At 38.6% G+C, this 21,671-nt stretch overlaps 1 protein-coding gene across 1 annotated transcript in view; it reads left to right on the top strand.

Annotated features, from left to right (window-relative positions):
- Positions 1-21,671, top strand: part of XKR4 (XK related 4) — a 420,655-nt gene that overhangs the window by 376,068 nt on the left and 22,916 nt on the right. The gene's annotated exons all lie outside the window — the stretch shown is intronic.

Below are 21,671 nucleotides of genomic sequence, written 5' to 3'. Positions count from 1 at the left end.
TGAGCCATGTATCTAATGCTGTATTCGTATATCTCATTAGGTAATCTATAATAGATATCCAGTCACTGCATTACCTTAGAGCTCCCAGGCCATACTTGTTCTTCTCAAACTGAAGACGTGTATGCAGAAAACCAGTCTGTTAAAATGCATTTAATGAACACCTGCTGGCCTCAGAGATCTGAGCAAGGCACTGGTCCAGAATATTAAGGAAAGAAACCATTCTCCTCTCCATCTTCAAGCAGTTTAAAATCTGGGTGAGGAGACTAAACATACACACAAGTTATGCAACTAAAGACAATAATCTAAGAACAATAAATACATGTGAAATAATATAGTACACAATCAGTAATATTGAACAGTACACAGATACCAAAACAGGAGGTATGGATGATGAGCACTGATAGAGAAAGATTAATGTAGTGGCCTTTGTTTCCCCTAGCTGATACAAAAGTAATATAAAATGGCACCTAGAAGCAGAGAGCAATATTAAATAGAAAACTAGCCATGCTGTATCTCATGCTCCTGGGATGTAGGCAGGTAAGCCAAATTATTGTATGTGCAGAGAAGTTCCATGCCAGAAAATATAGATTGTCTTATTTCACATCAATGATGCATACATTTTAATGAGGTTTGTTTTGACTCAGAGTGATAAAAAAAAAAAAAAGCAGATTCCAGCAGCAGTTTTGGATATCCTGATTATGGGTCTATAAGCCTGGGAAACTGCATTTTCACAAGTCACCCAGGATAGAGCGAGTTCAAGGGCTGCAGAGCAAAGGTGAGCCTCTAAGACCAGCCCATGTGTGGACGTAGGGGGTGTTAGTAACAGGGCTCAACGTGTTCCCAACCACCACTAATGAGGTGTACATAGGAAGGGGTAGGAACTCTAGAATGATCCAAAGTGTCAAAGTGCCACTAAGAGCAAGAAACTGATAGCAATTTAACTGATGAAATTTCATGTTAGAAATTACAAACACATGTACAAACCTACATAGAAAAGAACTATTCTGTGATACATTTACTAACCAGTAGATTTGACTGGATGATTATATGTTGGGATTTGTAAAAAATTATTTAATTAAATTCTTTGAACTTAGAAAGGAGTGTAATATAAATTCAAAGGGTTACAACAAAATGGAATTATTTGTGTTAAATTTGCTACCTAGTAATTTTCATTGAATGCATTTTGGGTTTCTGAAAAAATAATTGTGTATTCTTTATTATTTAACAGGCCTCAATTAGATGTATTTTGTTCCCTCAGATTAAATACTGCAATAATATTCTGTGAGACCTTGTGGATGCTGTTATTAATTATAAATTTTAAAAAACATTTGCAGATATGAGATCTTCTTACCCCAGGCATTTTGCAAATGAATCATTATTAGCCCTGTTCAAAAGAAACTCGAAGAACATGAGGAATTTACTCAAATTCTCTGAGCAAATGAATATAAGTAGGAATTGACTAGAGTCATTTCTTCAGATGGCAGTAGACATTCATCACACATCCTCAAGGCATGGTATTTTGTATTGTTTGGGAGAAAATTGGATATATGGTCATGAACCCAAACTCTGAACACTAGTCTGGTGACTCTTTAGGGTATCTCTTTTCCCCTCGAATAATCTCGCTTTATTATATTTCTATAATTTCAACCTACAATTATTTCCTAAACTAAGCAATAGAATAGCCTTAAAATGACTTTGTAACCAATGTTTAGGAAGCTGAACAAAAAAATCCTGATCATCAAAGAATTCTAAATTCAATGTAATATTGAGAGTGGTATGGCACATTAAGCTAGCCTGGAGTTAGGGTTTCTGTTACAAGCAACAATGAGAAGTGAAATTTTGACATTGAACCCACGGAGGAGGATTTAAAAGCCAAGCTGACCTGCTCACTCGTGCATGGTCAGTGGAGGCCAAATTCAAACACCTAGACGCAAAACAACACACTTAAAAAATGGGACAAAGGTGAAGTCTCTTGGGAAATTTTAAAAAATACATTAACTGAATTTCTGAACAAGGGGCAGACTTTCAGAGCAAGTCAGAAATTCCCAATCAGAGGAAAGCCCGGCATCAAGTAAGGGTGGGGCGACACTCTTAGAGAAGTAGCGTAGGTGCATTTGGAGCACATCACTTGAGCAACCAGAAAATGAAACAGACTAATTGGCATCCGAGAGGTAGAAAATCTAGAAAATCAAAATCAATGTACTTAGGGGAATGGACAATGTGGGAAAAAACTCTAGGAAGTAGTGTAAGTGTTGATCATTGCAGGGTGGGGGTGGGAGATAAAATATTGAGAGAAATTACACATACTGGAATTGAATAAGCAATTTTAGAAATATGGCTGCAAAGAGAATGGAAATAGCATATTGGCAAGGCAGAAAAATCAAGTGAAGAGGGTTTTTTTTTTTTTTTATTAAAAGTGTTTTTAAAAACACAAATAGGAGAGACCTAGCAAGTGTGTTGGCAGAAGGAAAAACATCTGGAAGGAAAGAAATTGAAGGTAGTTGTGAGAGAGAGGATGTAATTAAAAACATGACAAAACAGCATTTGTGGGAAGGAATACATGAACCTTACAGTCAAGGGTACATCCTCCAGAGGGATGGAAAGAAGAGAAGATGGGGGAAGGGAGGTCACTTGTAGTAAGGAGGATGGAAAACCGAGGTTTCTTGGACCTCTTTCCTCACTGCCTGGGAACAAGGGCACAAGGAGAGGAAAGTTCAGGACATTGGTCTTCACAGTGGGGTCACAGGAACCTGGGAAGCACAGCCATGGAATGGATTTCCCAGTCCTCCCCTTCCTGGAGACTGGTGGCAGAAAGCCCTAGCGGTGGGCACATCTTGCTGTTCTCTCTTCACCGCTGCCTCCAGCCCTCCCTCCCTCCACTTTATCAAAAACAGGCAAATCTCTCATCCATCCCATACATTGCCTGGATGTACAAGTCTCAGGAGCACAACACAAAGAAAAAACTCAATAGCTCCTTTCATTAAGTAACTAGATACTCATTCTTTTCCAATAAAATGTTTGCTTAATAAATCTTTTTCAAACTGCCATATATTTATGATGTAATTTTTCCACCACCCAGTCAAAAAGAATGTTTTAACATAAATCTTGTAGTCACAGCAAATAAAAATAAATAAATTAAATATATATGCATTTTGTTGTAGAGAAATCTGGCAGAGTGATGACACTGAGCCTAAAAGTACACTGAGACAAAATGTGGGGGAAGCAGAACAGAATATGAACTCAAGAAATAAAAGGAATAATGTAAAAATCTCTGTCTGTTAAAAAAAAAACCTCTGTGTGTTTTTCAAATGGGTAATGCCAGGTGTCAAATTACCATAGTGTTTCTATTACACTGGATTCATTTAAAGGAACGATGCAACACTTTTATTTTAAAGTGTCGATATTAAAATAAACCAGAAAGTACATACTTGTTAACTATTTAAATCTTTGCTGAAAACCTTTGTGTATGTCCATTTTTAAATGTATAAGGATGTACGTAGATTTCCAAAATTATTTTAGGGTGTACTCCAGTTTAGAAGATCATTGTGCTCTTCTGGGGAAATGAAAAGACATGAAATGATGGGATTGATAAGCAGGGATGTGTGCCTCATTGAAGTTAACACGAATATGTGGTCAATCGGGTTGGCCAAGTTCCAGCATTTTCTTTGGCAATGATCTGTGGCCCAGAAGCAGAAATGAAGAATGAAAACAGCAGTGACAGAAAATTGGACAGAGCAGGATGCTTAATAAGGCCTTGAATATTAACAAAGAGAGTTAAAATAGCTGACCACGGTACCTAAATTGGACAGAGAAGTAAGTGAGACCAGAATCAGGTTACTAAACAGTATAAGTTGATTGTGTCCCAATAGCTTTGTGTCCCAAAAGCTGCAACATGGTTGTAGAAAGAAAAATGCGGAGTGGCATGCCAATTCCAAGCTTTTGCAAGCAGAGCAGTAGAGTGTAATAATAAGCCATTGCTTTCTGGTAATTATAAGGAGGTAGAGATTTTCACACCAACAACGTGAAGGAACCACAAGGCTAAAGGCAGTGACAAAAGGCCACCACGGATATCAAAATATATTAAAATGGCTACAGATGCTGTCAGGAAACAAGGTATAGAGGAAGAACATAAGCTGATGTGAAGTGGTGGGCTGTGAACAGGATGTCATAGCAGCAAAGTTAGGGAAAGGATGCTGTAATTGAACAGTATGGACTTTCGGAACCAAAGAGTTCCAGAAGTGACACGGGGGCTTGTATAGAAGATGCAAAATCTCACACACTACATCAGTTGTGCAGAAATGGAACTTTATTTTCCACATCTTAACTTGCTCGAGAGCAGATTTCCTTTGAGGGAAACAGAAAAAGGAAGCAACAAATCTTTACTCCACTTTTTCATTGCAACTCCGGTCCTGCTATTCTACAAGTTGGCCTATTTGGGATAATTATTAGGTCAGATTCAGGATTCTCCCCGGGGGGGGGGGGGGGGAGGAGTGATGCAAGATTCTAGGGTTAATACTTAGCATTGTCCAGCTGTCAAAAAAGCCATCTGTCTGGGTGGTTCTTTAAAGCATCTCCTTCTGCTTCACCTCTAAGAATTTGCTATTAATTGATCCAAGCCAGGAGCCTGGTGATTCAGGCAGACTCCCATCCAGAGGCCAAAGAACTGATGATACAAATAGGTCTCGTCACCACACGGCCATGTGTGCTCCACCGTGGCTAGCCTGGGACATGCATGGTCTCTTTCCCCAGATTTAGACAAAAGGCAAAGCATTAAACCCTTTTGGATGTCCGGGGATGTCCGAGGATGGAGGGTGGGGGTCTTTCTTCCTATATGCTGCCTTACCACATGCTGCATTTTCCCTCTTTGTGGTTTAAAATCTATGATGAGTCCAGCAGGTTTTGGCTCAGGATCATCTAAGGCAAAACTCCTTGGGAATCCAAATTAAACCATTTTTCTCACTTACCATCTTGGAACTAAAATCAGATTTCCCAAACCCTATTTGGGAATCCAAAGCCAAGAATCTCCTGGTATAAAGCCTAACTTCTCCCCAGAGAACAGTGCATATAGAAAGCTTTTGCTTCCCGAATGGCAGAAAATTTGTCCCGGAATGCCACGGAAACGGGAGCCTTTTCCGGTCTCTGAATGCAGTCCTGCTAGTTTTGAAGAGGAGGTCTCCCAGGGAGACGGTGACGGGGATTGAAGTGTCTTTAGTGGGGACTAAATTGCCATCTAGGCATATGAGGAGATGATAAGATCCTAATGAAAGACTAAGCCTATTCTCCTAGGCTGGATGTCCAAAGGAGGCCTGTCTACATGGACCTCCAAAGGGGACACAACTTCAACAAGCACAGAATTGAACTCAGCTTTCTTCCAATACCATGTCTTCAGTACCAAAGGTGTGACTTAGGAAAGAAATCATTAATGAATTGAACTTCATTAACATTAAAAACCTTCATTCTGTGAAAAGCAGTGTCAAGAGAATGAGAAAAGAAGCCACAGACGGGGAGAAAATATTTACAAAAGATGCACCTAATAATGGATTGTTAATCTAAAATATACCAAGAACTCTTAAAACTCAATAATAAGAAAACAAGAAGCCTGATCAAAAAATAGGCAAAAGACATTAACAAACACTTCCCCAAGGAAGAAGGCCAACATCCAGAACACTGACAACACCAAATGCCACAGCAACAGGCATCCTCATTCATTGCTGATGGGAATGCAAAAGGGTACAGTTTGGCAATTTCTCACAAAACTCAACATTCTTACCATACAAGCCAGCAATTACACTCCTTGATATTTATCCAAATGAGCTGAAGACTTACATTCACACAAAAACCTGCACACAAATGTTTACATCAGCTTTATTCAAAATTGTCAAGGCATTGGAAGCAACCAGGATGTCTTTTGGTAGGTGAATGGATAAACAAACTATGGTACATCACACAATGGAATATTATTCCGTGCTTACAAGAAATTGGCTATTAAGCCATGAAAAGATGCAGAGGAACTTTTAAATGCATATTATTAAGTGAAAGAAGCCAGTCTGAAAAGGCTACACACTGTATGATTCCAACTCTATGATGCTCAGGAAAAGGCAAAACTATGGAAACCGTCAAAAGATCAGTGGTTGCAGGGTTGGGGAGAGGGAGACATGAATAGGTGGAGCACCGATGGTTGCACAGAGGCAATGTAACTGCTGTGTCTGATACTACAGTGATGGCTACACATTTGTCCAAACTCACAGAATATGCAACACCAGGAGTGAACCCCAATGTAAACTATGAGCTTTGGGTAATAAATCATCAGTGTAGGTTTATGGATTGTAATAAACGTCCTGCTGCGTGCAGTGTGGGACGTTGATGGTGGGGGGCAAGAGGGGTACTGCACTTGTGAGGACAGGGGGTATAATGGGAAATCTCTGTACCTTCTCTCAATGTTTTTGTGAACCTAAAACTGCTCTAAAAAAATAAAGCTTATTAATTTTTTTTAAATCTGTCTACTTCAATTATTACCCGTCTCAGTGAAGGCACCATTGTCTGATCAGTTTCCCAGGCCAAACATATAGGCAATGTACTTGATTCCTCTCTCATTCTTAACAGCAAATTAATCACCAAGGGCACTGGTTCATTCTCGGTATCTCTGGAATCTATCACTTTCTCTCCAACCTTCTGCATTTATTCTAATTAATTTGTACTCATTCACTTCCTTGGATTGCCCCATCTCCTTAAATGTTCTTGTTCTACTTTAATCCACTCTCCATAGTAAGTCTTTCCAAAACATGAACCCAATCACATCACAGGTCTACTCAAAACCCTTTAACAGCTCCCCATTTATCTCAAGGTAAAGCCCAAAGAGCATGGTGTATTACACTCTGTGTAACTGCTAATGCACTCCCCTGGCCTCAGGGCTCTCTCTCTCCTGCAATCTATGCCCTGGCCACACTGAACCTCTCTCAGGTCATTAACACTCTGGTTTCTGGGTTTCCCCACAAGTTATCCCCTAATTTCAGTACATTCTCCCAGGACCCTCCTTACTTATTTGTCCCTTTTTATCTTTGGAGTATCAACTTTGTCATGTTTCTAAGAACCCTTCCCCAGATCATTCAGTTCCAGTTAGGCAATGGAGGCATTATTCTTTATGCCCTGGAAGCAGCACTTTTGCCCACAGAGGTAATTCCCATTTGTTCTTATCATCAGCTTGCCCCCTAGGTCCTCCTCATCAGCTGGCAAGCCTGTGAGGGTGAGAGTTGACATCAATCTTGTGTGCTATTAGCACCTAACCCACTGCCTTGCTCAAAACAGAAGTCCAATGCTTGTTAAGTAAAAGAATCAATCAACCAATGGAGGGAAGTGCCTAAAGAAGGTAATGCACAGCCCCTTCTTGCCCTGGGGGAGCGAGGAGGGAAGGCCAAGAGAAGAATTGGAACCTACCAAACTGGATGTTGAAGAAAGAACTGGGAAAAGGCTGCATGGAGTTAAGAAACCAAACAGCGACACTGAAAGGTTGAGTACTCATCTAGTTCATTAAACACAAATAATAATGCCCACACAAGGATTAGCATAAGCACACAATTGGTTTACTTAGCATGAAGAAAATGGGTTCTAGAGGCATCACCAGACAGAGCTGAAAAGGGTGTTTAAGAGGAGAGGAAGGGAAAGTCTAGACTCCCCTGAGCCAAGGAAAATCTTACCCCCCAAAGTTCTCCCCAATTCTGTGCAGCACCCCCCTTTATATCCTTCCAGGTGGGTGGGGCACGCTGATGCTCATAGCTGACAAGACAATCTGAACAAAGCCGAGAAGCTGTCACAGAAAATAGGATTAGAAAGTATGTCTGCACCCATTTAACCTACGGAAGATTGCCTTCGCATGGTGAAGCCAGGATGTTTATGATATATTAGTTAAAGCTGTGAGAGATATTTCTTTTCCCATTGGTTACAGACCTGGAAGCTCTTTTCCGTGTGCTTCTCTCCTATTGGATGGCCAGCCAACCCCTTGGACACAGGGCAGGGGCTGATTGCTGCCATGGTCCCAGAAGCTGGGCAGAAAGAAGCACCACGCTGTGAAAAACAACCCACTGTCCTGGCCTGGAATGGGTGCCATGTCACCTTCAAGTAGTCAAGCTGAGAAAACAGGTCAGAGCTTGTGAGAGGCTGCATAGGGGGAAAAGGAAATGGCCTATTTTCTAGCTGTACACAAACCCGTCTGGCTGGGGAGATCCATGCCAAGCTGGCCTGAACGGAGAGAAGCCGCATTTTTTGGTGACCCTCAGACTGCCTGTCACACCCCATTTCATCAAGATAAGTGGCCTCTGCTCTCCCTAATCCCAACCCTGCCAGCTCAGAATCCTGGGCCTTTTCCTTTGACTGTCCACTGTTTTTCAATAATCCTGCCTCTGGGAGGTAGAACAGGGGTAACTAACCTGAAGTCACGACTCAGGAATATAATCTTATCACATGGTTTGTAACATGTAAGTAAATAATATTTAAAAAGTCACATGAAACAAGTTAGTACTACAAACCTATTAGAATGGCCAAAATCCAGAAGTCTGACAACACCAAATGCTGACAAAGATGTGGAGCAAGGGAACTCTCATTAATTGCTGAAGGAATGCAAAATAGTACAGGTGCTTTGGACAATGGTTTGGCAGTTTATTACAAAGCAAAACATAGTCTTATCAAATGATCCAGCAATCACGCTTCTAGGTACTTACCCAAATGGACTGAAAACTTATGTCTACACAGAAACCTGCACACAAATGCGTAGAGCAGCTCTATTCAGAATTGCTAAAACTCAGAAGCAACCAAGACATCCTTCAGTAGATGAATGGAAAAACTGTGGTGCATCCAGACAATGGAATATTATTTAGTGCTAAAAAGAAATGAACTATCAGACAATGAGAAAATGTGGAGGAACCTTAAATGCTTAAATGCTTAAATGCCTAAGTGAACGAAGCCAACCTGAAAATTCTGCATGCTGTTTAATTCCAACCATATGTCATATGGAAAAGACAAAATTGTGGACACAGTGTAAAGACCAGTGGTTGCCAGGGGCAAGGGGCAGGGATGAATAGGTGGACCATAGGCATTTTAGAGCAATGCAAGTATTCTGACACTGTAATGGTGGACACATATCATTATATATTTGTCACAACTCACAGAGTGTACAACACTGCAAGTGAACCATATTGTAAACTATGAACTTTAGTTAATAATAATGTATCAGTATTGACTCATCAATTGTAACAGATGTCCATATCACCCCCAAGATGCTAATAACAAGGGAAACTTGGAATGGGGGTGTTTATGGAAACTCCCTGTACTTTCCACTCAATTTTTCTACAAACTTAAAACTGCTCAAAAAGATCAAATCTATTCATTTTTTAAAAAGATATCTTAACGGTAAAAGCGCCACCCTCTAAAAAAGGTACTTAGTGACTTTTCCACAAAGAAGGTTTCAAGTACTTAGTGTATCTATTAAGTACGTTTTTAATAAAAACATGGAGAGGGGCGCCTGGGTGACTCAATCAGTTAAGTGTCGGATTCTTGATTTCGGGTCAGATCATGATCTCAGGATCATGAGATCGCACCCGGCGTCGGGCTCCATGCTCAATGCGAGTCTGCTTAAGATTCTGCCCCTTTCCCGCTGACCCTCCCCCCCCCTCAAAAAATAAAACAAAACCAAAAAACCATGGAGATATTTTTTGAAAAATAAAAAACCATGAAGTTATGTTTAAAAATAAAACCAGGGGGGATCCCTGGGTGGCTCAGCGGTTTAGCACCTGCCTGCCTTTGGTCTAGGGCGTGGTCCTGGAGTCCCGGGATCGAGTCCCACGTCGGGTTCCTGGCATGGAACCTGCTTCTCCCAAAGCCTGTGTCTCTGCCCCTCTCTCCCTCTCTCTCTCTCTCTCTATCATGAATATATAAATCTTAAGAAAATCTTTAAAAATAAAACCAGGACTTTACCTGATCATAGAGCTATCCAAAATGCGGACTACCTTTCTCAGTATCTTGTGTGGTTAGTAGGTGCGGTTATCTTCAAGTTTTGCCTATAAGATGTAATTAGAGGTGGTGCATGTCCTTAAAGGGAAGGGGAATGCCCTTCCCTGTCCTTTTCCTAGTCCTTTCTGTTGGTGGCATACATTCTAGACAGCTGAACTAGAAGAGCCATCTCGCACCACAACGCGGAAAGATGACAGGAAATCACAACAGAAGAAGCTTTGGGGTTTACTCATTCACTTGAGTAAGCAACAGATTCTTGAGCCACTGTTTTTGTTTTTATTTTGCCATTTGCAGCTAACTTTATCTTAATTAGACCTTTATTAGGCTAAAGAAATTCCCCCTTTCCTCTTAGTTTGCTTAGAGTTTTGTTTTTAACATGACTAATGAAGATTCGAGAATGCTTTTTCCTGCATTGATTGAGATGGCCATAATTCTGTCTCCATTACAAGGTTCTTTCCTCCTCCCCTATTATATCTATTTATCTTGTGATTAGTTTCTCACCAGGATAGGAAGATTGATTTTATTCTTCTACAACATAAATTAGAATGGTATGTTGCCTGCCTAATTATAACTATTTTGAAAGCTGGATGAGAATAAACTGATTAAGGGACACATAACCCTAAGTACTCTCAACTTAGGATGAATTTCTTTAAATTGATTTGCCCATGTAATTATAAACTTGAAAGAAATAAAAATAAAACCAGGAGTGAACAGATGAAATCTTGGTTCTTCATATCGTGTCACTTTAGGTGAATCAGTTAATCTCTCTAAACCTTAAACTGCCAAGTTTTCTTAAAAGAAAAGAAAAAGAAAGGAAAACAAAAAGAAAAACGATTATACACCAAATATTTAAAAACAGGCCTACACATTCTATATATTTAATTTCTTATGTATTTCATTAATCTGGCATATTCACAACTTTTCAAATAATTTCTGGAAATATATGCCTTTTAAATACAATAACCCACATTATTTTATTTTTTTAAGATTTTAAAATTTATTTTAGAGAGAGAAAGCGTATGCGCATGTACTCAACAGCAAGCAAGCAGGGCTGGGGGAGTGGGGAGCAGAGGGAGAGTGACAAGCAGACTCCCTGCTGACTGTAGAGCCCAATGTGAGGTTCAGTCTTAGGGCCCTGAGATCACAACCTGAGCCAAAATCAAAACTTGATGCTTAACCAACTGACTAAGCCACCCAGGCAGCTCTAACCTGTTATTTTAAATTGCATAAATTCAGGAAGCTTTCAACATAAAAATCAAGTCAAAATCAATTACACATTAAACTGGTTACATAAGCATCTTTAACTTCTCACTCTCTGCTTTCAAATCACTGTATACCATTGTGGGTATAAAACCTTCCAATGATGCTTCCATTTACCCCCTCCCAATCTTTGTGCTTATTGCCATCAAATACTTACTCTTAAACCTCGCAATATACTGTAATCATTTATGTCTAAACAGTTATTTTTTAAATAAATTTAAAATGAGAAGTATTTTATACTTATCCAAATATTTACCATTTCTGGCATTTGTCACTACTTTGTGCAGATCCAAGTTTTGCATCTGATATTATTACCCTACAATCAAAACTTCATTTAACATTTCTCATAGTGCCAGTCTATTGGTGGCGAATTCTCTCAGCCTTTACTCATTTGAAATGCTTTTATTTTGCCTACATTTTAGAAGGATATTTTCTCTAGATATAGTATTCTAGTTTGTCAAGTGCTTTTTTTCCTTCAGCACTTTAAAGATGGTATTCCATTATCTTCTGGCTTGTGTTGTTTCTAATGCCAGCGGTCATTCCTACCTCTGTTCCTGAACGTGTAATATGCCTTTTGTCCCTGACTGTTTTTAAGATATTTTTCTTTGCCATAGCTTATTAACAATTTGACTATGAAGTGCTTTGAAGAACGTTTATGGAGTGTGTATGTATATTCTACCAATAGATGGTTTTTATTGCTATGCTTTCAAGATTACTAACTTTTATCTTTCTGAGGCCTAATATTCTGTTAACTTTATCACTATACACTTTATTTCCAATGTCATATATTTTTTAAAGATTTTATTTATTTATTCATGAGAGACACAGAGAGAGAGGCAGAGACATAGGCAGAGGGAGAAGCAGAGTTCCTGCAAGGATCCCATTTCGGCACTCAATGCCCAACCCCAGGATCATAACCTGAGTCAAAGGCAGATGCTCAACCACTGAGCCACCCAGGCGTCCCTATTTCCAATGTTATATTTTTCATCTCTAAAGTTTCATGTGGGTATTTTTTCCTTCATCATGCTCATGTTTTCTTTTACATTTTTAAGAAATGTAAAATTTCTTTTACATTTTTAGAGCTATTGCCTATTAGTTCCAACATATTTGTTTTTTGGGGTTCTCTTCTTATTGACTGATTTTTATCCTTGTTATGGGTCACATTCTTCTGCATCTTTAAATGGCCAGTAATTTTTTATTTGATGCAGGATCTTGTGACTCTGAATTTTGTTGTCTTCTTTTGACGAATGCTGAATTTTGACCTGGCAAGCAATTAATTCACTTACAGATGAGAATGATACTTTCAGGACTTTTTTTTTTTAAGATTGCATTTATTCATTTGAGACACACAGAGAGAGAGAGAGAACATGAGCAGAGGGAGAGCAGAAGAGGGAGAGGGAGCAGGCTCCCCACTGAGCCAGGAGCCTAACATGGGGCTTCATCCCAGGACCCTGAGATCATGACCTGAGCTGAGGGCAGGAAGACAGAAGCTGAACTGTCTGAGCCACCCAAGAGTCCTTCAGGGCTTGTTTTTAAGCATCATTAAAGCAAATGTGGAGTATGCATTATTTTAGGGCTAGTTGAGTCTTTTTTTTTTTTTTCTAAAAGTCCATTCTGGTGTCTTTTCTGTATATTCAAAGCATTTATTCAACTCTTTTATTTCTTGCTGGTCAGAATTTACAGTCTCCTAGCCCCATATAACCTCTGGGAATAATTCAGCTTACAACTCCCCTGTGGTCTATTTTTGCCTGGCTCATGCACATGCGGTTTAGTATTCAGCAAAAAACTCGAGGGGATGCCTATGCAGATTTCTAGAGCTCTTTCTCTGCATCATTCCCTTTTCTCCAGTATTGTTCCTCACAAATTCCAGCCATGTCGGCTTTCCTGAATACTAATACGTCTTTCAGAACAGCACAGTACTTGAGTTCCCCTTCCCATACTATAGTTTTAGAAAGTGGCTCTAGGCAAAAAGCCAGGGCAATTGTTGGTCTCACCTTATTTCCTTCCTTTAGATCTAGGATATAGGCCAGATAGCCTATCTGTTGTCCAGTATCTGACACAGCTATCTAATATATTTTGTCTAGGTTTTTAGTCATTTATGGCAAGAAGGAAAATCCAATTCTGAGTAGCTTATCAAAGTTTTACAAACTTACTCAAGTTGTAAGGCTGCCTTTCTACAAGGTCATATTTCTTAAAAATTGCAAGTACATTAAACATTAAGGATGATAAACAAGATTAATGAAACTAATTTCTAATTCTTTGAAAAGATAAACAAAATCTACAAACTGTTAGCTAGACTCACCAAGGCAAAAAAAAAAAAAGAGTGGGGGGCTCAAACAAATAAAATCAGAAATGACAGAAGTTACAACTGATACCAAAGAAATACAAAGGATCATAGGAGACTACTATGACCATTATACATCACAAATTGGACAACCTAGAAGAAATGAATAAATTCCTAGAAACATACAATCTTCTAAGACTGAATCATGAAGAAGTAGAAAATTTGAATAGACTGATTGCTAGTAAAGAGATTGAATCAGTAATCAAAAACCTCCCAACAAACAAAAATTCAGGACCAGATGGTTTCACTGTTGAATTCCACCAAACATTCAAAGAATATTTAATACCTATATTTCTCAAACTCTTCAAAAAAACTGAAGAAGAAACTCTTCCAAACTCATTTTATGAGGCCAGCATTACCCTGATAGCAAAATCAGACAAGAACACCACACACATACAAACACACACTCTACAGCTGGTATTTGGATGAACATAAATGCAAAAATTCTCAGTAAAATATTAGCAAACTGATTTCAACAATACATTAAAAAGAACATATACCATACCACGATCAAGTGGGATTTATTCCAGGGATGCAGAGATCATTCAATACCCACAAATCAATCAACATGATACACAACATTAACACAATAAAAGATAAAAATCCTATGATCATCTCAGTAGATGCAGAAAAAGCATTTGACAAAATTTAACTTCAATTTAATATCAACTTATTTTATTAAAACTCTCAACAAAGTGGGTATAGAAGGAACATACCTCAACATGATAAATCCAAGCAGCAGCTAACATCATAATCAATTGTAAAAAGCTGAAAGTGTTTCCTCTAAGATGAGGAACATACAAAAATGCCCACCCTTGCCACTTTTACTCAACAGAGTACTGGAAGTCCTAGCCAGAGCATTAGGCAAGAAGAAGAAATAAAAGGCATCCAAATTGTAAAAGAAGAAATAAAACTGTCACTATTTGCAGATGACATGATTTTATGTATAGAAACCCTACAGATTCTATCAAAAAAACAATTACAACTAATAAATAAATTCAGTATCGTTGTAGAGTACAAAATCAACATACAAAAATCTTTTGCATTTCTATTCACTAACAGCAAACTATCAGAAAGAGGAATTAAGAAAACAATCCCATTTATAGTTGCATCAAAAAGAATAAAATACCTAGGAATAAATTTAACCAAGAATTTGAAACACTTGTACACTGAACCAAAATACACACATGCACACATGCACACACAATGGAATACTACTCATCCATAACAAAGAATGATCTTGCTTTTGCAACAACATAAATGACATTATGCTAAGTGAAATAAGTCAAATAGTGAAAGACAAACACCATATGCTTTCACTTATGTGTGTAATCTAAAAAACAAAACACAAAATAAATAAAACTGTGGATAAAGAGAACAATGATTGTTGCTAGCAGGGAGGGGATTTGAGAGGAGGGTGAAATGGGTGAAGAGGTCGGGGGAGGGGGATTTCCAACTATGAAATGAACAGGTGATGGGGATTTGGTGTGCAGCATGGTTACTGTAGTCAATGGCATTTTAAGTGCATATTTGAAGGTTGGGAGAAAAGTGGATCTTGAAAGTTCTCATCACAATAAACATAGTTTTTGTAACTTTTTATGGTGATGGATACTGACTAGACTATCACAGTGTACACAACTGCCTAATAATTGCACTGTGCACCTGGAACTAATGTAATGTTATTTGTCAATTATACCTCAATGAAAAAAATTCAACCCCTCTGTTTACCACCGAATCTGAAACTGTTAATGATAGTTGTAATAATAGTAACGTGAGTAATAACAGCTAGTGTTTATCAAGTTAAAACAAAAATAAGTATGCCTGAAATACTAATGCCACCATTTAAGTTCTCTTTGCCATTGTTTTATTTAATCCTCTTTGAAAATTCTCACCCATTAAGACAATTGCAATTTCATTGAGTTAAACAAACCTTCAACACAACACTATGTGCTTCTTTGCAGCGCTGACGAAACTCACTGAATCTTATTTATAATTTCTATGTCAATGAAGCCATAACGTAAAAGAAGTGTCACATGGCCCACATCCCTAAATTCAGAATAGACACATGACTTAATTCTTCAGTCTACTCACAGTCCACAGCTTCCCTGAGGTGGATCAATCAACTAGATCCTACATTTTTTTTTGCTCTAGATAAACAGATATCTTATTATCTTTTTAAAAACCTTTAAATTCTGTGGAACTCTGTATTTCTTCAGCCTCAAGACTTACAAATGATATGCCGATATTCAACTGGGTTTTATATATTTCACATGGCTTTGTCAAAATTGCAGCTATGACATCTGAAGTCATTCTGTTGACATAGGAGCTCATGAATTTGTGAGCACTTTGCACAGCCTTAAGGAATTGTGTTACAGACAGAGCAGATGGGATCCTCAGTTGCAGGGCAGTAGTGAATATACCAACTGCAGCTCTTTGAGATGGGCCAGGTACTCCCTCTCTATACTTCAGTTGTGAGAAGGCACAGGAAGATAAAATAGGCCACATAGAAATGATATTGGTTCATTCAGGGACATACGAACCATTGCAGGTATCTCAAACAGAAAGTTATTTAAATTGGAAATTAAGAGACCAAATCTCAGGGCTGAAAGAGCAAAAAATGGGAAAGTTGGTGGTTTTAAAGATCAGAAATTCTGGAGAGTCATAGCATCCTGAAAGGAGGTGATAATCCCCTGAGCCCACACTCTTCTGTCCTGACACAACATGCAGGTTCAGAAGACCTAAGTTTTTGCTAGCTATTGCCTCTGTAGGAGTTCATGTTCATTGACCAGTGGTATAGAACTGCTGGCAGCTATTGCAGTAGTCTGCAGCCATCTGCCACTGCCAGAAAAGGGTAGTTTCTATTTCTCTCCACATTTAATTAGTTATGATTACCTCCTATTGCCTCTCTTGGGCACTAGCCAACCAAGAGTCTGGAAAATGAAATTTTCAGGTTTCCCTCCAAAGTGGTTTAGGGGAGAGTATAAAAGGCATGTATGGTGTTGTGTCAATGGACAATACTTACCACAGTTTATTGGGCCAACTACTCCACCTACTAAGACTCAGTCTCCTCATCCATAAAATAGCAATGACAATAGTACCTACATCATAGGGCTATTGCAAGAATTACATAATCTATAGTTTATAAAGCTCTTTAAAAAGTGTCCAGCACATAGGATATTCACCCTAAATCATTGTAGTTTTCAATAGTATTTAATAAGCAATAGAATGAAAAGCCAACCTATGTCTGGACTGATTGTGCAAAAGCAGACTGTAAAGGTGATTGTGACCTTTATCCAAGAATGCCACCCAGCTACACGGTTTTCATTTTCCCATTTGGGGAGGGATAAAAGAAAGATCATATTGATTTCCTGCTCACCCTGATATTAATTACTTATGGTTCCCAAACACTGTGGAAGTTAATAACCTTTGTATTCATCCGTTCACTGTAAAACAAGTTCTTTATCAAATGCATGTGTTCACACACTTCAAAATTACCCTATGAGAAATATTTAAGAAGAATTGCCTCAGGCATAACATTGAGGTCAAATAACTTGAGAATACAAAATCAAAAATGTTTGCTTACTAATTAATTCGGTCACTCAATCAGCACTCCCCTGCTCGCTGTCCAGAAGCCTGGCCAGCAGTAGGAAGCTTTGATAATGTGTTCTTTAAGGAACCCAGGGCAGTGGTAGGCATTTGATATATGTAGAGAGAAAGATATGTTATATTTGTGACTTTGTTAATATATACTTATAAAAATGCAATAACATTTATTTAAATATAGGTATTGAAATAATATCATCTCAGGAGGTCTTACTACCATGCCTTGTCTTTCTTTGTTAAAAGATATGCAAAATATAGCCAACTCAGTTATAAAAAAAAAAAAAAGTAATAGTAATGAGGGCAATAAGGATTTGGTATACTGACAGGATGGAGCTATTCAGGTTAAGGAGAAATCTTCTAAGCTCTAATGCTTAATGGATAAAAATTAAGACTCTGGAAACCTTTGCACAATCACCAGAATCACTTTCTCTTATTCAGCGTCTCAGCCAGTTCCTGGACCAGGGACTGATCACATAAGTTATCTCTTTAAACTAAATAAGCAGCCAAGAAAGAAGAAAGAAAAAAAGAAGAAGAAAGAAAGAAAGAAAGAAAGAAAGAAAGAAAGAAAGAAAGAAAAAGAGAAAGAAAGAAAGAAAGAAAGAAAGAAAGAAAGAAAGAAGAAAGGAAAGGAAAAAGAGAGGAAGAGAGAGGAGAAAAAGAAAAAAGAAAACTTCATATTACAGTTTTTCAAAAAGTATCAGCCTTTGAGTCAATCAGAGACCTACGTTCAAATTCTGATTCTGTCCCTTCAAAAGGGGTAGGATCTTAAGACAGCCTCCTGAGCCGGAGATTATTCATCTAAAAATTAAGGGCATTGATAATAATGTTTCAAGGTTGCAGAGTACTTCCCACACAAGTAATGCATAGTCTTATTATAAAATCAGCCTATTACAGGTAACTCTGCATCAGTTATTCTCCTTAAAAACTAAAGCAGAAAGCTAGACTCTAAAAAGCAATCTATATGGCTTCTGAATGTGATTTTGTATTAGAATATCTAGGTGTCATACAAATCTCAAACAAAATTATAAACCCATGATGATAAAGTAGCATTTGATGCAACAGGATTTAGCCAGTAGATCTGAATTGTTGTAGGGGGAAAATTAAGGCAAATATTCATGCCAGTCTCCCCATTCTGTTCCTCTTCAGTGGTGATCTCCATCTGAAAATGACGCCTATAAGGGCTTCCCCAGAAACTTCCCCAAACCCTCAGCTAAAGGAGTACTTTCATTCTATATGCACCAGGATAAGAAGACTGATTTATGAATGCATTTCCTCCATGAAAGTGTCTCCCTTCTTTTCAACGATGAGTGAAAAACATGTTAAAGTTCTAAAATCAAGACTGAGTAGTATTTCCCAGATGTCCATTTATCAAATTGCTATTTCCCTATTATTTTTAGTACTTAATCTGAACACTGAAAGCCGAATGAGAAATTGACCATAAAACTGTAAGTGCTAATCAAAATATAATTATGAAGAAGGCACCGAAACTCTACAGAACTGCTGAGGGGTTTTTTGTTGTTGTTATTTTCGTATGTTTTTTTTTCATATGTTTTTAAATGGACCATTGTAACAGATATGAGTTTATTTCTTTTTCTGTTTTTTTTTTTTGGCGGGGGGGGTGGATGTAATGAGCTATAGGTTCGGGGAGGAATAGTGTTTATTGAATGTTTATTATAGGCCACTTCTTAACTTTTGCTTTATTGGCTTTTTTACCCTCAAAACAATCCAAAGAAGTAGGTCCCATTTTTATATTTATTTCATCCCAGAAGGGATGAAGATCCCATCTCGGAAAGCGTGGACTCTATTCTTCCACTTGTTCGGGCTGACACTTTACATCGTCCTGGGGGCCCTCCCCCGTCGCAGAGAACAGGCGCTCTCCGCGCATCAGTCTCTGGCCCCCTCGCCCTATTTAATTTTCTTCAGAACATGTTCGTCCTCATGGGCTTTTTTGTTAATTGCTTCTCCCTCCAAAAAAATATGTTTTCAGGCTGCAAGAACATGGTGGGTGTTGCTCACTGCTACATCCCTAGCTTTGGATCCCTGCAAGCGGGGGTTGGTGAACATTTGCTGGGTAACTGATCCCCGTTTTGTAGATCAGGGAACCAAGTCTCAGAGATGGGGAGTGACTTCCCCAATGTCACTTCTACAGGACTCACATCTTCCCCAGGACCCACATCTACACAGCGTTGCTTGGAGGCCCTGCTTTGACCAAACACCGGATTATTCAAGCGCCTTCCTAGGTGGCGAAGCTGGGAATGCACACTGGCCAAAAAGAAAGCCTCCACAAATTTATCTGCTGGTATTTGAATCAAACATAAGACAAAATGAGATCTTTTTAGATGAGGAAATGTGACAAGTGTCTTCAGAATCCAGAAATGTTGACTGACTTCTAGACAACACCCTTATATAGGCACCAAAGTTAAAAGTTAAATGTGAAAATATCAAATCACAGTCTGTATTGAGATACGTATGGAAAAAAAAAACCACTTTGAATATAGTACAGCATTACCTGAGATCAAGGAGTCATTATCGTTATTTTAAATGCCTAGAGTATAGAGGTCCATTAGAGAAATGGATTATTAACATATGCCTTAAATTAAAGCAACTTTCTCTCAAGATCGTTCTTCCTGCCATTTGAAAAGCATCTCCCACCTGCCATGTGACACACTGGTTAGTCTTTGGGACCTCTGAAACAGAGGTTTTCACCTCCAGGGGACTTAATCGTTGGACAAATAATGACTGGCACGATATCTTTTCTGGTACGACTTTTTTGCAAATTTACAAATCAAGAACGCGAAAAGTACTCCAGCGGTGTGGTCTGTCAGTAGGCAGAGAGAGCTTGCTGCTTGCTCCCCACATCTGCGGTGACCTATTGTGAGCTGGCCCCTGGGACCCATCAGGCCAAGGAGCTCAAATTTTCAAAGATGGTTGGGAGAACTGAAAGCAATTGATTGCACCAGCTTGACAGGGAAAGTCATCATGCACTAATAATACTAATTTGGTCTCTAATTAATTATTTACCTGGTGGTCGGCTATATATCCAGCTGTTGCTGTGTCTTTATATGCTTTAGTCCACGGTTCTCCTTTCTCGTTTTGTTTTTGTTTTGTTTGGGCTACAGCTGGAATTCAGGATGAAGCCCAGTTTATGAATTTATCAATCCCTAGGTGTCCCTTCCTTATTCCGATATGAAATAGAACATGCATGTCTCTTAAAAGTAAGAGGGAAGAAAACTAACAGTGTCAAAAAAATTGTTTTTTAGTGTCAAAAATTTGATGACATTCATTTTCTTCTTTCATTTCTCCCATCCTTCTTCTCTAGTGTTGGAGAGGAAAGGTGAGAGAAAATACCATTACTGCCCCAAATGTGTCCTCTGGATGCTCTGTGCTGCGGAGAGGAAGGGCGGGTGGAGGAGCAAGTTGGTCAGAAGTTTTGGGAAAAGCAAACTGGACCAAAAAACTTAAAGAAATGAGAACACTGCAGCAAAAAAGAAAAAGAAATAATAACTTGGTAACGCTTGAGTTCTCTCTCTTTTTTTTTTTGACCTAGCTTTAATTTTTCTCAGATTTCTGTAAGCCTAAGATATCATCTTCACCAGTACTGAAAGCCATATTCTATCCCCAAAGGTCCAGTGTCCTATTTTTTTTCTTTCTGAGATTGTCATCCAAACTAGGTGAATGCAATTTTGATGCTTATTTTTCCAAGTTGACAACATTCAATTGTTATTCTCTACACATTTATTAAGCGGCATGTTGGTTCTCTAGATGAAAGATGAAGATGGCCAGTCCTTGTGTCTAGAATCTTGCAGTTTGGTTCACTACAGCAGACCTTATACAAATTCCCAAAACCACTCTCCATGTGGCCTCCCACCACTAATCTATGAGAATTACATGGCACCAATACCATTTCCCTTCACAGAAAGATACATCACAGGTGGGAGTGACTGGGTGACGGGCACTGAGGGGGGCACTTGATGGGATGAGCACTGGGTGTTATTCTATATGTTGGCAAATTGAACACCAATAAAAAATAAATTTATAAAATAAAAAAAAAAGAAAGATACATCACTTATGGAGGCAAAGAGAAGAAGGAAACCAACATTTGTTGAACTTTGATGCCTGACAGTCACATGCTATGTGCTTTTGTATTTACAATCTCATCTATCTCTCCTCAAACTCTATGAAATTAATGCTGTTAATGCTCTTTTACAAATAAGAAAACTGAAGCTCCCCATTTCATAGAACTGATGTGGGAAAAGTTAGCATTGAATTCTAAACCTAAACTGAAGTCCAAAATCCAACCTCATATCTTTCTACCACATATTCCTACAAATAATGAAGAAAGGCTAGTCACCCAACAGATCCGTGCTGATAGAAGTAGAAGAGATGCAAGGTGGAGTTACATAGTTTTCCAACCCAAATAACTTTCGGGCCCTGGCAGGTAATGAGCTAAGTGAAACAGACA

Source organism: Nyctereutes procyonoides, unplaced genomic scaffold (genome assembly GCF_905146905.1).
Source record: "Nyctereutes procyonoides isolate TBG_1078 unplaced genomic scaffold, NYPRO_anot_genome, whole genome shotgun sequence".
NCBI lineage: Eukaryota > Metazoa > Chordata > Mammalia > Carnivora > Canidae > Nyctereutes > Nyctereutes procyonoides.
This window is presented reverse-complemented; position numbering and strand designations above follow the sequence as displayed.